We start from the raw sequence: 16,475 nt of genomic DNA, 5'->3' as shown, positions 1-16,475 counted from the left end.
TACAAAACATCTCTGTTGGATAGGGAGTGAAAATAATTTTGATATCCCTCTAAAAATCAATTCATCATTGAATACACACATCTAGATGTGCACATCCAAGCAATTATTTTGCTTTTAGGTCTATAATCTTAGTAATCTACATTTCTATTTTTTAAGGAGAGACTTAGGAAGATCTAGGTTCAAATTTCACCTTAGTCACTTATGTGACCTTGGGCAAGTTGCTCAACTCCTTGGGACCTCAGTTTCCTTATCTATTAGATGAAAAAGTTGGACTTGATAGCTTCTAATGCCCCTTTCTCTCTAAATTTACGATCTTATAAATGTTGGCTGTACTCGATTGGTTGTGCTCCACTTTTTCTATTCTAATAAATTTCTTTTCCCTAATTAAACAATCAAGAAATCAATCAGTCAGTTAATAAATATTTACAAAGAACCTACTTTCTGCCAGGGACTATGATACATAGTGGAATATAAAGACAATGGCACAATAGTCCTCTTATAAGTTCCAGAGTTTTGTATCCCACCTTCTAATTGTGCTAATGTGTTAGTAGCCAAGATGACTGGCTAACTACATCTCTCCCTCCTGATTCTAGGAGTTTTAGTTACTATCTCACTATATTATTGATTGACTCAGCGATTAACACTCTGATATTGATTTTACAAAATAAAATTAATTAGATTTTTATAAAGGGGCATTGCCAAGAAGATATGTTATCAGCAGAAATAAAAATATATTTCCCTGAATCAGGTACGCATTCTTTCTTTTGCCACTTTATCTCCCAGAGACAGTGGGCTCAAACTTGAAGCAATTGGTGCAAAGCATTTACCTCCACCTAACTACTCCTCAGTGCAACATAGTAACTGGACAAAGTCACTCTTCTTGCTTAAAAAGATGTATTTTGTCTGTGGGGTTGATCCTGGATCCTGGAGGCTGCTCCTCTCTGGGCTCAGGGTCTGGAAAACTCTGTAATCTATTTTCTTCTGACCTTTCAAAATCCAGAAGTTAGTAGCTGTCTCCAATGCTTCTTCACCAAAGAACAAGATAAAGCAAATCCAAAGAAGTAAGGAAGAGCTGCCAAGTGTCCATGGCCACTTTTGGGTCCTCGTTTTGAAAGATGATTAGTGCTGCCATTACTTCTTTCTCCGCAGCAATTACCACCTCAGTCACCATCAGGAAGGACAGAGACAGGTTGAGTGACTGAAACCTTTTGTATGAATAATCAATTCCAACTTAGCAGCCAAATAAAAAGGAGCCTCTTCAGCTCACAGGAAGCAGAGTAGGGTCTTCTATCATGCATATCTGGGAGCAGACCCACAAGCATCCATGTGTTCCCTGGACTGGTCCTTCATTGGCCAATCTCTATCGCTTCTCAATCAATTAAACAATAAACATTTAATTAAGTGCCTACTATGTGCCAGGCACTGTGCTAACAACTCAATTAATCAATCAATGAACATTTATTAAGTGCCCCTAAATGCTGGGGATACAAAAAGAGGCAAAAGGCAGTCTGTGCCTTCAAGGAACTTACAATCAAATCCGTGAGGAAGGAAGACAAAGAGATTGCATTCGCTTCAGAGGAAAATGAACACAAAGAACGCTTCCCCTTTCTTTCTCCTAATAATTTTTTCATTCCTCTTGGATGAGAGAATGGGGGTCTGGCCTTGGAACTGAATGAGGGACCGTGGTCTGAGGATGTGGGATGCTCTCCCAAAGGCTGCTGCTCTCAGTTGAGCTCCATTTCTAAGAACTTGGTTGCTGGGCTACCACACACTGGGATATGCTTAATGACTTCCTAGTGTTCCCATTAGAGAAGCCCTGCTTTTTCAAAGGGTATATAACTTCACTATTACTGCTCACTCTAGAGTGAGACTTGGCAAACATGTTATAAAGCCTTAAGGCAATTTTGATTTTTAAATTATGAAATAAATCATCCTGGGTTAGGTGTTTTTGTTGTGGTTGCTATTTGTCTCTCTTTCCCCCTTTGCTGCAAACTTAAACAGTGGCTTTCTGGTTTGGGATTATTTATTACTAGGCTCTGCTCCTGCCAAGACTTTATTTGTTTTGTAAAATGACACCTTGAGACGAATCATAAGGACAGGCCAGTCCAGGCCAGAGCTGTTTGGTGCCCTGGGGATAAGCTGATTCCAGATTTGTAGGGTTGCTTTGCTGAAAGAGTCAGAAACTCAGCCTCTGAAAGCTGCTATGTTTTGACTGCTGGGTTACCTGGGGGTTCTAGGATCAGACTGTGAAAAAAGAGGGATTCATGAACTGTCTTCACTCCTTTGCCCATATTATATGTCCTGCCTGGAATGCACTCCTTCGTTTCCATTTCTTAGAAAATTCCTAGCTTTCTTTGAGGTTCATTCATTCATTCATTCATTGACTTTCATGGTCATTTACTCATTCATTAATTCATCATTTATTCAGCAAATATTTATGAAATGCCTCCTATGTGCCAAGCAGTGTATTATGAACTGTGGGTAAGAAGAAAAAAATACCAAGTCTAGTCCTTAAGGAGCTCACATTCTAAAGAGGGAGGAGCAGAGGAAAGAAAAATAAATACAAAATCTGTCAGTACCTCCTACCTGCATCAGATCTTCTATTTCACCTTAGTAGTTAATGTTGTCTCTTTCTTCAAGTTATCATGAGAATTTTTATATGTTCACATTTTTTTATCTGTCCAGTAGATTATAAACTTCTCTATGGCAAGTCTTGTTCCCATTTCTACTTGTAACCATAGATCCCAAAACAATGAAACTCATTTAATGGTAGAAGAGGCTCAGGTCCCCTTATTTTACACATGGAGAAACTGAGGCACTTGAAAGTTAAGTAACTTACCTGAGGTTACTGTAGGTGTCCCATAATTGTTTTCTGGGTTGGTTATGCCTTCTTAGAATCAATACTGTATATTGATTCTAAGGCAGAAGAGTTGTAAGGGCTAGGCAATGGGGGTTAAATGACTTGCCCAGGGTCTCCCAGCTAGGTAGAGTCTGAATCCAAGACCTCTCATTTTAAGCTTGGCTTTCAATCCACTGAACCACCTAGTTGTCCCCCAATTGTACTTTTAACTTGCTTTATCTCTCTGAGAAGAAGAAACAACTGGATCTGGAGTTACCTACAGTTTGTGAAGTCCTTGCTCCATGTGGAATACAGTGCTATTTTTCTGGTGGAGGACACTAAGGAAATTACACAGAACCCCTGACCTCAAGTATCTTGTCCTATGTTTGAGGAGATGCCATAATTACACCAAGGTTTAAATAGTCTAGCTCTCTAAAGTAGTGTCTTGTTATAACTTCTAATAATAGTTTAGAACTCTAGAACAGGTCCTCTAACTACTAACAATCACTGCTAGTTCTCTATTGTGCTATGATTTGCATGCTATTTCACATATCTCATGTGAACCTCAAAACAATCTATTTGGCTGGCACTGGAAGCATCGTTGTATCCATTTTATAAACGTGGAGCTTGAAGGTCACATAGTTTAAGCAATTTGTCTGGGCTCATAAAGCTAGTAATTGTCAGCAATCCCATCTCTCTGTCCAGCCCACAGTTCACTACATCGTGCTGCTTTGGGGTTGAGAACAACGTGTGGTCAGGAACAGTATAGAGTCACTTGTTCCCCAAGAACTCCAATTCTGCTCTTCCATTCTGTCCTCTGCTCCTCAGGCTGATTCTTTCTCCATCTCAAATTCTGTTTCTCTCTCATTAGAGGTAAAGCTGGAATCTTAGGCCATCAAGTCACCGACAATTTAATCAAATCAACAAACAATTATTAAATGTCTTTTATGTGCATGCACTGCAGTGGCCACAGGGAATATGGAAACCAAAGTAAAACTGACCTCAAGGAGATGCTCCCTGGGATGACTTGCGAACAAATCTAAGGCATCTAAGAGGTGGAGGAGAAGAGAGAGAATGTTTCTGAAGGAGGAACAGAGAGTGCAAAGGTCCTGATGTGGAAGAAAGAATTCTGAGCTAGGGAATGGCATAGGAGGTAGTTTGATGCTGGCACATGGAGTATATGAAAGAGGAGTAAGATATGAGTCTGGAAAGGAAGGCTGAACCTAGTAGCAGACTTTCAAGGGATTGGATAAGCCAGAAGAACAGGAGGTTGTAATCAGAGACAAGTTTGAGAATTTACGATGGTGGGGATGACAGAGTTTGGGATAATGAGCTCTAAAGTGTGACTGCTTCTGTAGATGAGTGAGGGAGAATGGAGGGGGAGGTCAGGAGAGTTTAGGAGACTGATGAGCCAGGAGAGAGGGGATTCAAAGCATCCAGACACAGGAATATTGAACTCACAGACAATGATGTCCAGGGTAGAATAGAGAGGAATACTAGGAATTACGTAAAGAAGGGGGAGTAACTTGGAGGTAGATAAGTGAGGGCAACAAGAAAATGGGTCGAATGAGTGATTTACCTTAGAAGGCAGAAGTGGGCTTATACGAGGGAAGTTATGGATAGACAGATTTACACCTAAGATAAGGGAGAACTTAACAATTGGCACTCTCCAACAATGTAATGGATTTACATTTTATGTTTTACAGTCTATGTTCTTTTACTCCCAGTTCTGATGTTCTATGCCTTTGGGGAAGCAAGTATGGCCTAATGAATAGAATGCTAGAATTAGAGTCAATAAAATTGTTCCAAATCCTGCCTTTAACATTTGCTATCTGTGTGAGAATGGGAAAGTAATTCAATCTCTTGTGGCTTCAGTTTCCTCATCTAGAAATGGGAAGAATACTTCCCATGGATCCTATCTCAGAGGGTTGTTGTGTGGTACCTCACTAGATAGAGTGCCAGGTCTTAAATCATTAAGACTTATCTTCCTGAGGGGCAGCTAGATGGCTCAGTAGATTGAGAGCCAGGCCCAGAGATGGGAGGTCCTGGGTTCAAATTCGGTCTCAGATACTTCCTAGCTGTATGACCCTGCAAGTCACTTGACCCCCATTGCCCAGCCCTGACCAGAAGCCTTGGAACCAATACATAGTATTTATTCCAAGATGGAAGGTAAGGGTTTAAAAAAAAAAAGACATTTTCCTAAGTTCAAATTTCGCCCTCAGACACTTAATAGCTATGTGACCCTTGACAAGCCATTTAATCACATTTGCCTCAGTTAATTCATCTGTAAAATGAACTAGAGAAGGAAATGACAAACTGCTCCAGTATCTCTGCCAAGGAAACCTTAAATGGGGTCACATGGAGTCAGGCATGACTGAAAAGACTAAACAACAACAACAACCTCTGTCCTGGGGAAAGATAAACGTTCTCTCTCTCTCTCTCTCTCTCTCTCTCTCTCTCTCTCTCTCTCTCTCTCTCTCTCCCTCAGAAAGAGAATGTAGTTCACCAACTATAGTCCAGTGAGCTTGGCCTCTATATCTGGGAAAAAAATTCTAGAATGTGGCATAAAAAAGGATAATGAGTAAATATCTATAAAAGGAATCAGTAATCACAAAGGCAGTCATGCCAAGCTGACCTCATATCCATTTTTGACAGGCTTATTGCACAGGTTGATATAAGGAATTTCATAAGATAGTTCACTTAGATTTTATTTAGATCAGATTCTTGATAAGATGAAGAGAAGTGAGCTAGATGACCATTCTGTTAGGTGGATTTAGAATTACTTGAGTGTCTTGAAGTCAAAGAATAGCCATTATTGGTTTGGTGTCAATCCTGGAAGGAGATATTTAGCAGATTTCCCCCTTACAACTCTGTGCTTGAACCTAGATTGTTTAAAATCCTTATCAATTTGCTCTATCTTCTCTCTCCTCCCCCAAGACCCTGGTTTCACATGGACAGTTTCTTGTTCCTAGACCCTGAATGAAGAGAGTAATTTTCTCTTTTGTGGTTTGTTGCCCCACCTGAAATTTCTTACGGAAATTCTAATATACTCAGGGCATAGCTCATTTCTAGGGTTTTCTAAATGTGAGTAAAGAAGAATCTTCAAATCCTATATAAGCATTCAAAGTACCAATTGTGTGTGGGATACTAGAAAGATTTTATTGCACTTCAGAGAAAAGAAAGATGTGAAGGACTCAAAGGAGCCTATAAACAGATTAAAAAAAGGAAATGGACATAGCATTATTATTGGGGCAACATTTTAATATTATGAGGTTTCCTTTTCCCAAAAATGTTTCATGCTCTCTTCAGTTGAACTATTACCTCATAGTTTATACTCCCCCCAAATAAACAGATTTAGGGGACTGCCAAGTGAGTAATCCTCTAATTACCAATTCTACACTTACTAAATCACTGGTTTTATTCTTAAAATAGTATACAGGAAGAAAATATTTGGACAGCCCTTTATATGATGCATCAGGAAACACTCTGCTCTTTGGGAAGACAAATCCCCACATTTTAGAACTTGGGGACTTTAGAACTTTGGGTCAGACAAGGGACTTTGATAAGAAATCTCCTTCTCTGACTATAAAGGAATTGGAGGACCCAGGAGATAGTTTGGGGATCAACCTAGGACTTAATTCAGTAAAAAATCAGGGAACCTGAGGACTGATGGAGACATGCTATCTCCCTTCCAACAGACAGGTGTTGGACCATAATTGCCAAGTTGTGGACATGGCCATTGTGAGAGATTTTTTTTTTTGCTTGACTCTTCTGATTTGTTACAAGGGATTTTGGTGGATAGCTAATTGTTAACATTAGTGATTCATAAAAATGGGGTTGAGGAGAAGCAAGAAAAGATCAGCAGTGAAGCATTTAAAGAAAATTCACAGAAGAGATAGGGGAGTGGTTTTGGGGGGGCAACATAGACAAGTGAGAGATTGTTAGAACTAACTGATGAATTGAGGATACACTTTAAAAACCAAGTTATATTTAATGAGATTTGTGGTTTGATATCTAATCTTTTTTCTGTTCTTTATAGATTGAAATATCCTTGTGGTGTTTTTTTTTTTCTGTTCACAAGTTCACAAAAAGGAAAATAATTAAAAACAATTCTTAGTATTCCAGGAACACTTTGTAAATCACAATGCTAATTATATGCACCCAGGGACAAATGGCCAAATATCCTTCAAGTGTTCTTTATCCACCTTGGTCTTTAAGTCCCCTCAATGGTGTAGCCATACTCCTCTGGGGATGTCTTAGCTTATCAACACCACTTTTCTTTTTCTCCATCCAATTTATTTAGGTCTTGCCTTAGGGTTTTAATTTTAGCTTTAGGAAGTTTTTTCTTCTCTTTCTCTCTCTCTCTCTCTCTCTCTCTCTCTCTCTCTCTCTCTCTCTCTCTCTCTCTCTCTCTCTCTCTCTCTCTCTCTCTCTCTCTCTCTCTCTCCTCCTTTTTGGTTGTTTCTCCTGCCCTGTTTAGCTTGGGGAAGGATTCAATTATCAAGTTTATGTTGTAGATATATTTCCTTGTCAGGCTGATTCGAACCCTTCAACTGATATCTTGTCAAGTGGAAAACTTCAGCAAAGAGACAGGAATGCTTGAGCTAGTTTGACAGAGGTATTAACCAAATGGTGAGATTCAGCAGGTCAGATTTTGCACCTTAAGGTATTTCTTTTGCACTGAGAGGAAAAAAGACTTCCCCTAGAGAAAAGTCTGCATTCCTCTACTTATCTCAGATTAGATTCTCTGCAGCCCTCCTTTCACTCTGTCCTTCTGGCTCTTAGACCATTTCTTAGTTTACTATGTATAAAAAGTACTAGACTGCTTATCATATCCAACTATTTTGTGAACCTCTGAAGTTTCAGCAATTGATTTTTTGGAGGTGAGGGCTTAGGGCTTACCCAGGCTCACTAGAGAATCAGAGTCTCCCAGGAGGAAGGAATAAGTGAGGTCATTTTAATTCAACCTTGAGTTTATAGGATGAATCCCTTCAGAAGCTCTCTCAGCTGGCCATCCACTATCTACCTCTCTTTCTTTTATCTTTATTTCCTTGTTTCTGCCCTCTCTCTGGTCTCTTTCCTTCTCCCATATCTTCTCTTCCCCAAGGGCAAAACTCCTTACCTCCTAAAGCTACCTATTCCATTGCTGGACAGCATCTTGATCAAAATAGCACAATAAATATATTTTGGTCTCATTTGATTGCAGAATTATGGAATCTCAGAGCTGGAAGGAATCTCTCAGAGGTTTACTTAGGATCATAGATGTAGATCTGGAAGGAGCTATAGAGGCCAACTGCTCCAGATCCCTCATTTTATAAATGAGATTGAGATCCACACAAGGGAAGTGACATGTATAAGGTCACCCAAGTAGTAAGTTGTTGAGCCAGGATGAGAATCCAGGTCCTGTGGTGACAGATCCAACTCTCTTTCCACTGGATCATTCTGCTTCATGTCATCCACTTCACTTCTGAACAAGAGTCCTTCCTGTCATATGCTTGACAAGTAATCACAGAGCCATTGTTTGAACTTAGAGCAGGGGCAAGCCATTTGACATCCTTGGGCCTCAGTTTATTCATCTGTAAAATGGGATTGCACTATAAGTTTCTTTCATCTCTAAACATTTGAGGAAGAATCTACTATTCCAACCAACCAATCAATAAACATTTATTAAGTGCATACTATGTTCCAGGCACTTTGCTAAGCATGGGGAATACAATTAACAAACAAACAAAAAAGGCATTCTCTGCCCTCAAGAAACTTGCAGTCAAATGAGGAGAGACACAAACTGAGTGAGGAAAATGGATGGAGGTATCTTGTTCTGTAGAGATGAAACCAAACAGGGCAACAGATGCAGAGTGGAGTGATTATTTCCTAAGGTACCTCATTTCACTTTTGGACAGCTCTAATTGTTTGGGAGTTTTTCCTGACACGAAACCTCAATTTATTTCTTTGTAGCTTCCACCTGCTGTTCCTTGTTCTGCCCTCTGGGGACAAGCAGAACAAGTTTAAGAACTTTTTCATATGACAGCTCTTCAAAAACATGAAGATAACTTTCATGTCCACCATCTTTTATCCAGGCTAAATATCCTCATTTCTTATAACCTTTCCCATGGCATGATCTCTAGATCCTGTACCTTCTTTGGCACCCACTTCCTAATGCCTTCCAGCTTATCACTGTATTTCCTATAATATGATGCCTAAAACGAGTGAGATATTTCATGTGTGACTTGAATAGTTAGAGTATTATAGGGTTACCATCTCCTTAGTACTCAATACTGTGTTTTTCTTAGGAATTAAGCACATCCACCTTGTTTTTAGACAAATTCTTTTTCCTTGTACCTTTCACCCATTATTCCTTCTTCTGTCCTCTGGGGACAAGCAGAATAAGTTGAATCCTTCTTTACTATAATGGTCCTTCAGATAATTGAAAACAATGATCATTCCTGACTAAGTAGTCTCTTCTCTGGGCTAAACAGCATCATAGGGGAGTCTTATGTGAATAGACAAGGATAGGTAATCACTGTCAAAAGGACAATTGGGAAGCTAAGAAGTGGCAGTCTCTGTCTTCTTTGAATAAGGTGGTCAGACACTCCACTGCTGCTTCCCCATTGCCTTCTCTGAGCTCTTTCTCTGGTCTATCGACCCTTTCCTCATCAGCACTTGAAAGTAATGGGGGACAGAGTGGATAGTTTTCATTTTGCATTGTTATCATTGTGTAGCCTCCCGGCCTGCGAGAGGCTGCAAGGGTGAGAAGATAGAGATAGAGTAGAAGTTTTAGATCTCACAAAGGGCGTGAACGAGCCGACTTTAGAGATGTAAATAATTGAGTCAGTAGACAATTATTATTTTTAGAGCCACAGCTGCTCTGACCACTGGGCTATCCAGGCTGACCCACCCAATGGTCTCAATTTAACACTACACTGGTCAGAGGATAATGCTAGCTCAGATGGAAAGGAAATCAGAAACTACAGGAGGTATATAATGCTAGGTAGCATTAGGAGAGAGAGAGAGAGGAAGTAAGGCAGGCCTGGCCTAAAGACCAGGCCTTAGTGAGAAAGATAGAGAGGAGAGAGACAGGGGAGAAGATGTTCCTTATCAAACCTGTGGATGTCCTCAAGTGGGCGGAGCTGACTGCGGCTCGTTTATTTATAATCTTGACAGCTCAATACATATTGAACAGTTATATGATACCTCAATACATATGGATGAGTTACCTGGGGTATTCCCATTGGATAATGCAACTTATGACAAGGTGAAGGTGGGGTTATTATCCCCGGGAGAGTGAGACAAAGGAAAGCAAGGTTTCGCGCCTAAACTTCAGCCACGCTGGCAATAAAATTTATTGCCATGCACAGGATGGCCATGTGCTCACTCACAATCCTTGTCTCCCTATAATGCCTATGGGCTGGACTGCTACACATTGCCATGGTGTCTTGCATATAATAGGCACACAATATTTGTCAGATTGGATCTGTTATAGTGTATCTTTTATGTATGCCTACATATGTAACTACAAGCTCCTTAAAAGCAGGAACTGTTTTCTTTTTGTCTGCATATCTCCAGTGGCCAGCATAGTGCTCAGGACAGAGTGGGTACATAATAAAGGCTTCTTGGATCAGGTTGGATTGGATCTATTAGCCTTGATCTATTTTGTACATGGAAGCTGCTCACAAAGAAAAATTAATTCACCTTTGTCTTTGGATTCTACAGATCTAGGACAGTTCCTGGCACTAAGTAAGTACTTGGTAAATGTTTGTTGGTTGATTGGTGAACTTTGCACTCCTTTCCCTATTTCTTTCCTCATAAGCTGATTCTGGGGGCTCTTGAAAAATGGCATGTCTTCCAATGGAACAGTGAATGGGACACTGGACTTGGAATCAGGAAGACCTGAGTTCAGATTCTGTTTCTGAAACTTGGTAGATATGTGATCCTGAGCTAGTCAGTTAAGATCTCTAGCCTCATAATCTCTTATAATTAGAGAGATACAAATCAATACAACTCTGAGGTATCACCTCACACGGAGCAGATTGGCTAACATGACAGCAAAAGAAAGTAATGAATGCAGGAGGGGGGTGTTGGCAAAATTGGGACATTAATGCATTGCTGGTGGAGCTGTGAATTGATCCAACCATTCTGGAGGGCAATTTGGAACTATGCCCAAAGGATGCTAAAAGACTGTCTGCCCTTTGATCCAGCTATAGCACTGCTGGGTTTATACCCCAAAGAGATAATAAGGAAAAAGACTTGTACAAGAATATTCATAGCTGCACTCTTTGTGATGGCAAAAAATTGGAAAATGAGGGGATGCTCTTCGATTGGGGAATGGCTGAACAAATTGTGGTATCTGCTGGTGATAGAATACTATTGTGCTCAAAGGAATAATAAAGTGGAGGAATTCCATGGAGACTGGAACAACCTCAAGGAAGTGATGCAGAGTGAGAGGAGCAGAACCAGGAGAACATTGTACACAGAGACTGACACACTGTGGTACAATCGAACTTAATGGACTTCTCCATTAGTGGCAATGCAGTGATCCTGAACAACTCGGAGGGATCTACAAGAAAGAACACTATCCACATTCAGAGGAAAAACTGTGGGAGTAGAAATACAGAAGAAAAACAACTGCTTGATCACAAGGGTTGATGGGGATATGATTGGGGATGTAGACTCTAATCGATTACCCTGGTGCAAATATTAATAACATGTAAAACTCAGTGGAATTGCATATTGGTTATGGGAGGGTGGTGGGAGTAGGGGAGGGAAAAAACATGAATCATGTAACCATGGAAAAATATTCTAAAATAATTAAATAAAAATTTTCAAAAAAAAAAAATCTCTAGCCTCAGTTTCCTCATTTGCAAAATGAGGGAAGTTGGACCAGATATCATCTAAAGTCCCTTCAGACTCTAAATCTCTGAGCCTATGATTGCCCAGGATCATAGCATCATAGAAGTAGAACTGGAACAGATCTAAGAGTCTATTGAGCCCAACACTTTCATTTTACAAAAAAGGAAACTAAGACACAGAGAGAACAAACAACTTTCTCCAAGTCACATGATAAATTAGTATTACAGGTTTGGCTGGACTATACTGCCTCTCTGCCATCTCTACCTCTCAGATCCCCCTCTAGATGACTTTTCACCAATACAATAGTAACTTGTAGCCTAAGAGAAAAAGGAAACATGACATGACAAAGCTAGTTGGAGATAAAAGATTAAGTTTTGATCCAAATTCCAAATATTGATAATAGTAGGTGCAAAACAGACACGGGATTACACAGATTTGTAGATATCTAAGTGATAACACAGTTTCCTTAGTTGTTATGTAGGGAAGAGAAGACCTAGATAGAAATCTGAATACCTGGACTTAATCAATGGCATGCATTGGGAAGATTAATTTGACATCTTGCAACAGTAGAGGAGAGTAACTGATCTCCAGCAGACCCATCCCAAATCCTTGCTCCATTCTGCTAGGAAATCTTTTTCACCCCCTATTTTCTTACAAATATCTCATTCCTAATTGGACACCCACTTCCATGGAAAGCTCAAAGACTACCTACTTTATTCCTGCCCTTGAATTAACTCCCCTTGTCACAATAGTCTTAGGCCAGGGCTTTCCAGTGCTTATCTTCAAAGAGGACATGGGCACTGAAACTGCTTTGATGAGCAGGGAATCACTAGCTTCAGTTTCTAGTTAAATGGTGGACCAGCAATCCTTGACATCTGCTCTTCAACTGAACCTGTCTATGTGTATTGTCTTTTGCCATTAGAATGTTCTTGAGCAATGACGTTCTCTCTCTCTCTCTCTTTCTCTCTCTCTCTCTCTCTCTCTCTCTCTCTCTCTCTCTCTCTCTCTCTCTCTCTCTCTCTCTCTCTCTCTCTCTCTCTCTCTCCCCCCCCCTCTCTCTCTTATTTGTATTCCATTTCACTTACTACATCTTCAATTTTATACCTTATTCTCCACTCTGTGGAGTGTAAAAAAACCCTTACCTTGCAGTTTAGAATCAACACCAAGTTTTAGTTTCAAGGCAGAAGATAAGTAAGGGCTAAGCAATAGAGGTTAAGTGACTTGCCCATGGCCACCAAGCTAGGAAGTAACTAAGACCAGATTTGAACCCAAGACTTCTTGTCTCTTGACCTTGCTCTTAATCCACTGATCCACCTAGCTGCCCTCCATTATGTACTCTTCAATCCAATGACACTAGCCTACTGGCTATTCCATGGATAAGGTACTCCATCTCTTGGCTTCAGGTATTTTCTGACTGCTCCCAACTCCCATGCCCAGAACATACAATGTTTATTGTACATTACAGATAGTTGTCCATCATGAATGGTTTCTTTTTTCATTCATTCAAATATGCATTAATTCCTTACTTGGTGGCAGAGCAGAGAAAAGGGGACTAGGAGAGAGAATAGACCAAATGGGAGGTGATGAGGGCCCAAAATAGGATGCTGATCATGAAAACGGAAAGGATGCAGAGGATGCAAGAGAATAATGACTTAAGGAATCACAAGACTTGGCAACTGATATTATACAATCTCAGAGAGGGGAGAGGCCTTGGAGGTCACATCTAGTCCAATCCATATATAAACAGGAATATTCTAACCATATTTCAATACCATTGGTTTCTATTGTAATGCTATAAAGATTACTTTATGCTTTTCAAACCTCATTTAGAGAAACATTCTATAGGCTTCAGGGTAGCTAGATGGTTCAGTGGATAGAGAGTTGGGCCCAGAGTCAGAGTCAGAAAGACTCATCTTCCTCAATTCAAATCTGGCCTCAAACACTTACAGGCTTAAAATCACATACCCTGTTTTTCTCAGTTTCCTCATTTGTAAAATGAGCTGGAGAAGGAATGGCAAACCCCTCCAGTGTCTCTGCCAAGAAAACTCCAGATGGGGTCCTGAAGAGTTAGACATTCCTCAACAACAACAACATCGTCATCATCATCATCAACAACAACAACAACAACAACAACAACACTGTAGATTTCAGCAGATTAACTGGCCAAGCAATCCAGAACAAACAAAAGCCAAGCATTTGCTTAAGAAGTTTCTGCTTGAGGACTTCCAATGATGTAGAAACCACAACTTCCTGAGGCAGCCCATTCTTCTCTGTTATAATTAGAAATAGAATTTATAGAGAACTTTAAGGTTTATAAAAGACCTCATTTGATCCTCCCAACAACGCTTGAGGGAGATGATACTGTTTTCTGCATTTCACAGATGAGAAAACTGAGGCATAGAGTAAGTGGCTTTCCAAGGGTCACACAACTAATGAAGGTGTGAGGCTGGATTTGAACCCAATTCCTCCTGACTTCAGGCCTGGTACTAGCCACTGTATCACTTTGCTGCCTATTTGAAAGCACTTATTCATTTTGAGCAAAAATATTGCTCATTGTCACTTATACCCATTACTCTTAATTTTGACTTTTGAAACAGAATCTTTTCACATGAGGGCTCTCAAGCATGTGAAGGCTGCTTTGTTGTCTCACTCCTTCCCCCATCTTTTCTTCTCTTCTGTAGGCTAAAGCAGGCCCACATTGGTATATAATCTAGTTTAGAAGCCCCCCTCTCACTATCTGGCTCACTTTGCTCTGAATGGGCTCCAGTGGTGCCTTCAACTGAATGAGGCTACCCTGACATGCTCAGGCCAAGGCAGTCAGGGGTCATCTCCTAGCATCCAAGTTCTTTGTGGGCTTATTGGTTGATATCATTCACTTGGCACAGTGCTTGGTACACAATAGGTATAACAAATGCTCATCAATTTTTTTTTTTCATGTGATCATAGAACTATAGCAGGTGGGGAAACTGGTTGGATTTGAACACTGATATTCCTGCTTCCACTACTTCATGCTGCTGCTTTTATTTATTTATGGATGCTATGATTCTACTAAGGAAGCCTCATCTTGTCAAATCACAGAGCTAGAAGGGACCTCAGAAGTCATCAGTCCACTCCCTTCATTTAACAGATGAAGAAGCTCACACTTAAGCCAGGTGAGTGGTTTGCCCAAGGTGACAGAGGTAGTAAATGGCAGAGGCAGCTAGATTTGCTCAGACTCTAACCCTCCTTCCTCACCATCACAGTACTTTTCTTGGCTACCTCATCGTACTGCCTATTGAGCTGGTAGTTACTAAACCCCTCAGGCCTTTTCTCTTGGAATTTTCTCATGATTTCATATGGATTTTTCTCATGAAAAAAGGCATAGGGGTTTGGCTAGCACTATTAGAAATTATTTCTTTGTAGCTGAGGTCTCAAAAAAAAATCCCTCTAAAAAAAAAAAGACCGATTTTTAATGTTGATTCCCCCCCCCCCCCCCAATGCCCAGTCCCTGTTCTGCTAAAAATATACTTTTGGTTATATCTTAAAATGCACTATTAAGATCTATATTGTCTTTAATTGACAATTTTCTCTTGCACCTGTGCATAATAAAATGTCCATTCCATTCTAGTGGTGTGCAGAATAATGGTGCGACTTCACTCCATGGTCGCTGACTTTGGCTCACCTATGGTTTATTGTTTCTGGACATTCTTCATAGGGCTTAGAGTAGCTGATCCAGGAAGGGTGTGTCAGTCATACTGAAGTCATGAAACAATCTCATCTCAGGGAGAGGCATCATTTGATATTCATTCTCCATGACCAAGGCTTTTAGTAATTTCTTACCTGTTGTAATTCTATATGTGCCTCTCCATTCCCAATATCGACCCTTGCTACAGGCAGTTTCATGGCTCTTAACCACTTCTTTGGATTTATCATCACTTTGACTCCACCTAGTAGGACATTTTGGTTTATTACTTAAACCACGCCAGCTTAGCCATTTTGGTTCTGTCAATTATCCTTCATCAACTACCTGTGTTTGTCCAATTTCCATAGAGGGTGGGGACTCACAGATGTGCATGATCCTTTCTTCTCCCCTTTCCCCTCTTCTTCTCTATAGAAGTAATTTGGGATTCAGTGCAACTTTCCAGAGAGATGAGAGTTTTGCTATGAATATTATCTCCTCCATAGTTTCCTTAAAGTGGAATTATGTCTTTCTTTGTCTTTGTGTGGGCCCTGAATCTGGTTCATAGGAGGTACTTAAGAAATATTTCTAGCTTGCTTAAATGACCTAGACTCCACCAGTGCTCTGAGACCACAGGAAAGATACCTTGCCTATCTGAACCTCCGTTTCATCATCTACAAAATGAAGATGAAAACTCTTCTTATTCCCTATATCATTTTCCCTCCTAAGTCTGATCAAATGTGATATGTGGAAGGCACTTGTTAAGTCATAAAGTGCTATCTAAATGGCACCTGTTTGGGAGAGAAAATAAAATGAAGGAGCCAAAGGAACCCTAGACTCTGGGACAACAACAACCATTGTTTTCAATGGGAAATTCAGGTTTGAAGACAGGCAAAAAAAACATAATAGGGAGAACCAGTTGCCAGGCAATTTTCCCTCTGGCCAACAGAGTGTAAAAATTACAGTCAGGTGTTAGCAAAGGGCATGGGAGAGAGAGAGAAATAACTGTGAAGGGCCTGAGGTTCTTCCATTTCCTCCATGCTCCTTTCAGAGCTCTCTCCTCCCTGTGAAATTTCTTTTAAAAGAGAATCTGAGAGCCAGAGCATCCGCTATAATAAGAACTATACACCC

This window comes from Monodelphis domestica, chromosome 5 (genome assembly GCF_027887165.1).
Source record: "Monodelphis domestica isolate mMonDom1 chromosome 5, mMonDom1.pri, whole genome shotgun sequence".
In the NCBI taxonomy this organism is placed as follows: domain Eukaryota; kingdom Metazoa; phylum Chordata; class Mammalia; order Didelphimorphia; family Didelphidae; genus Monodelphis; species Monodelphis domestica.
This window is presented reverse-complemented; position numbering follows the sequence as displayed.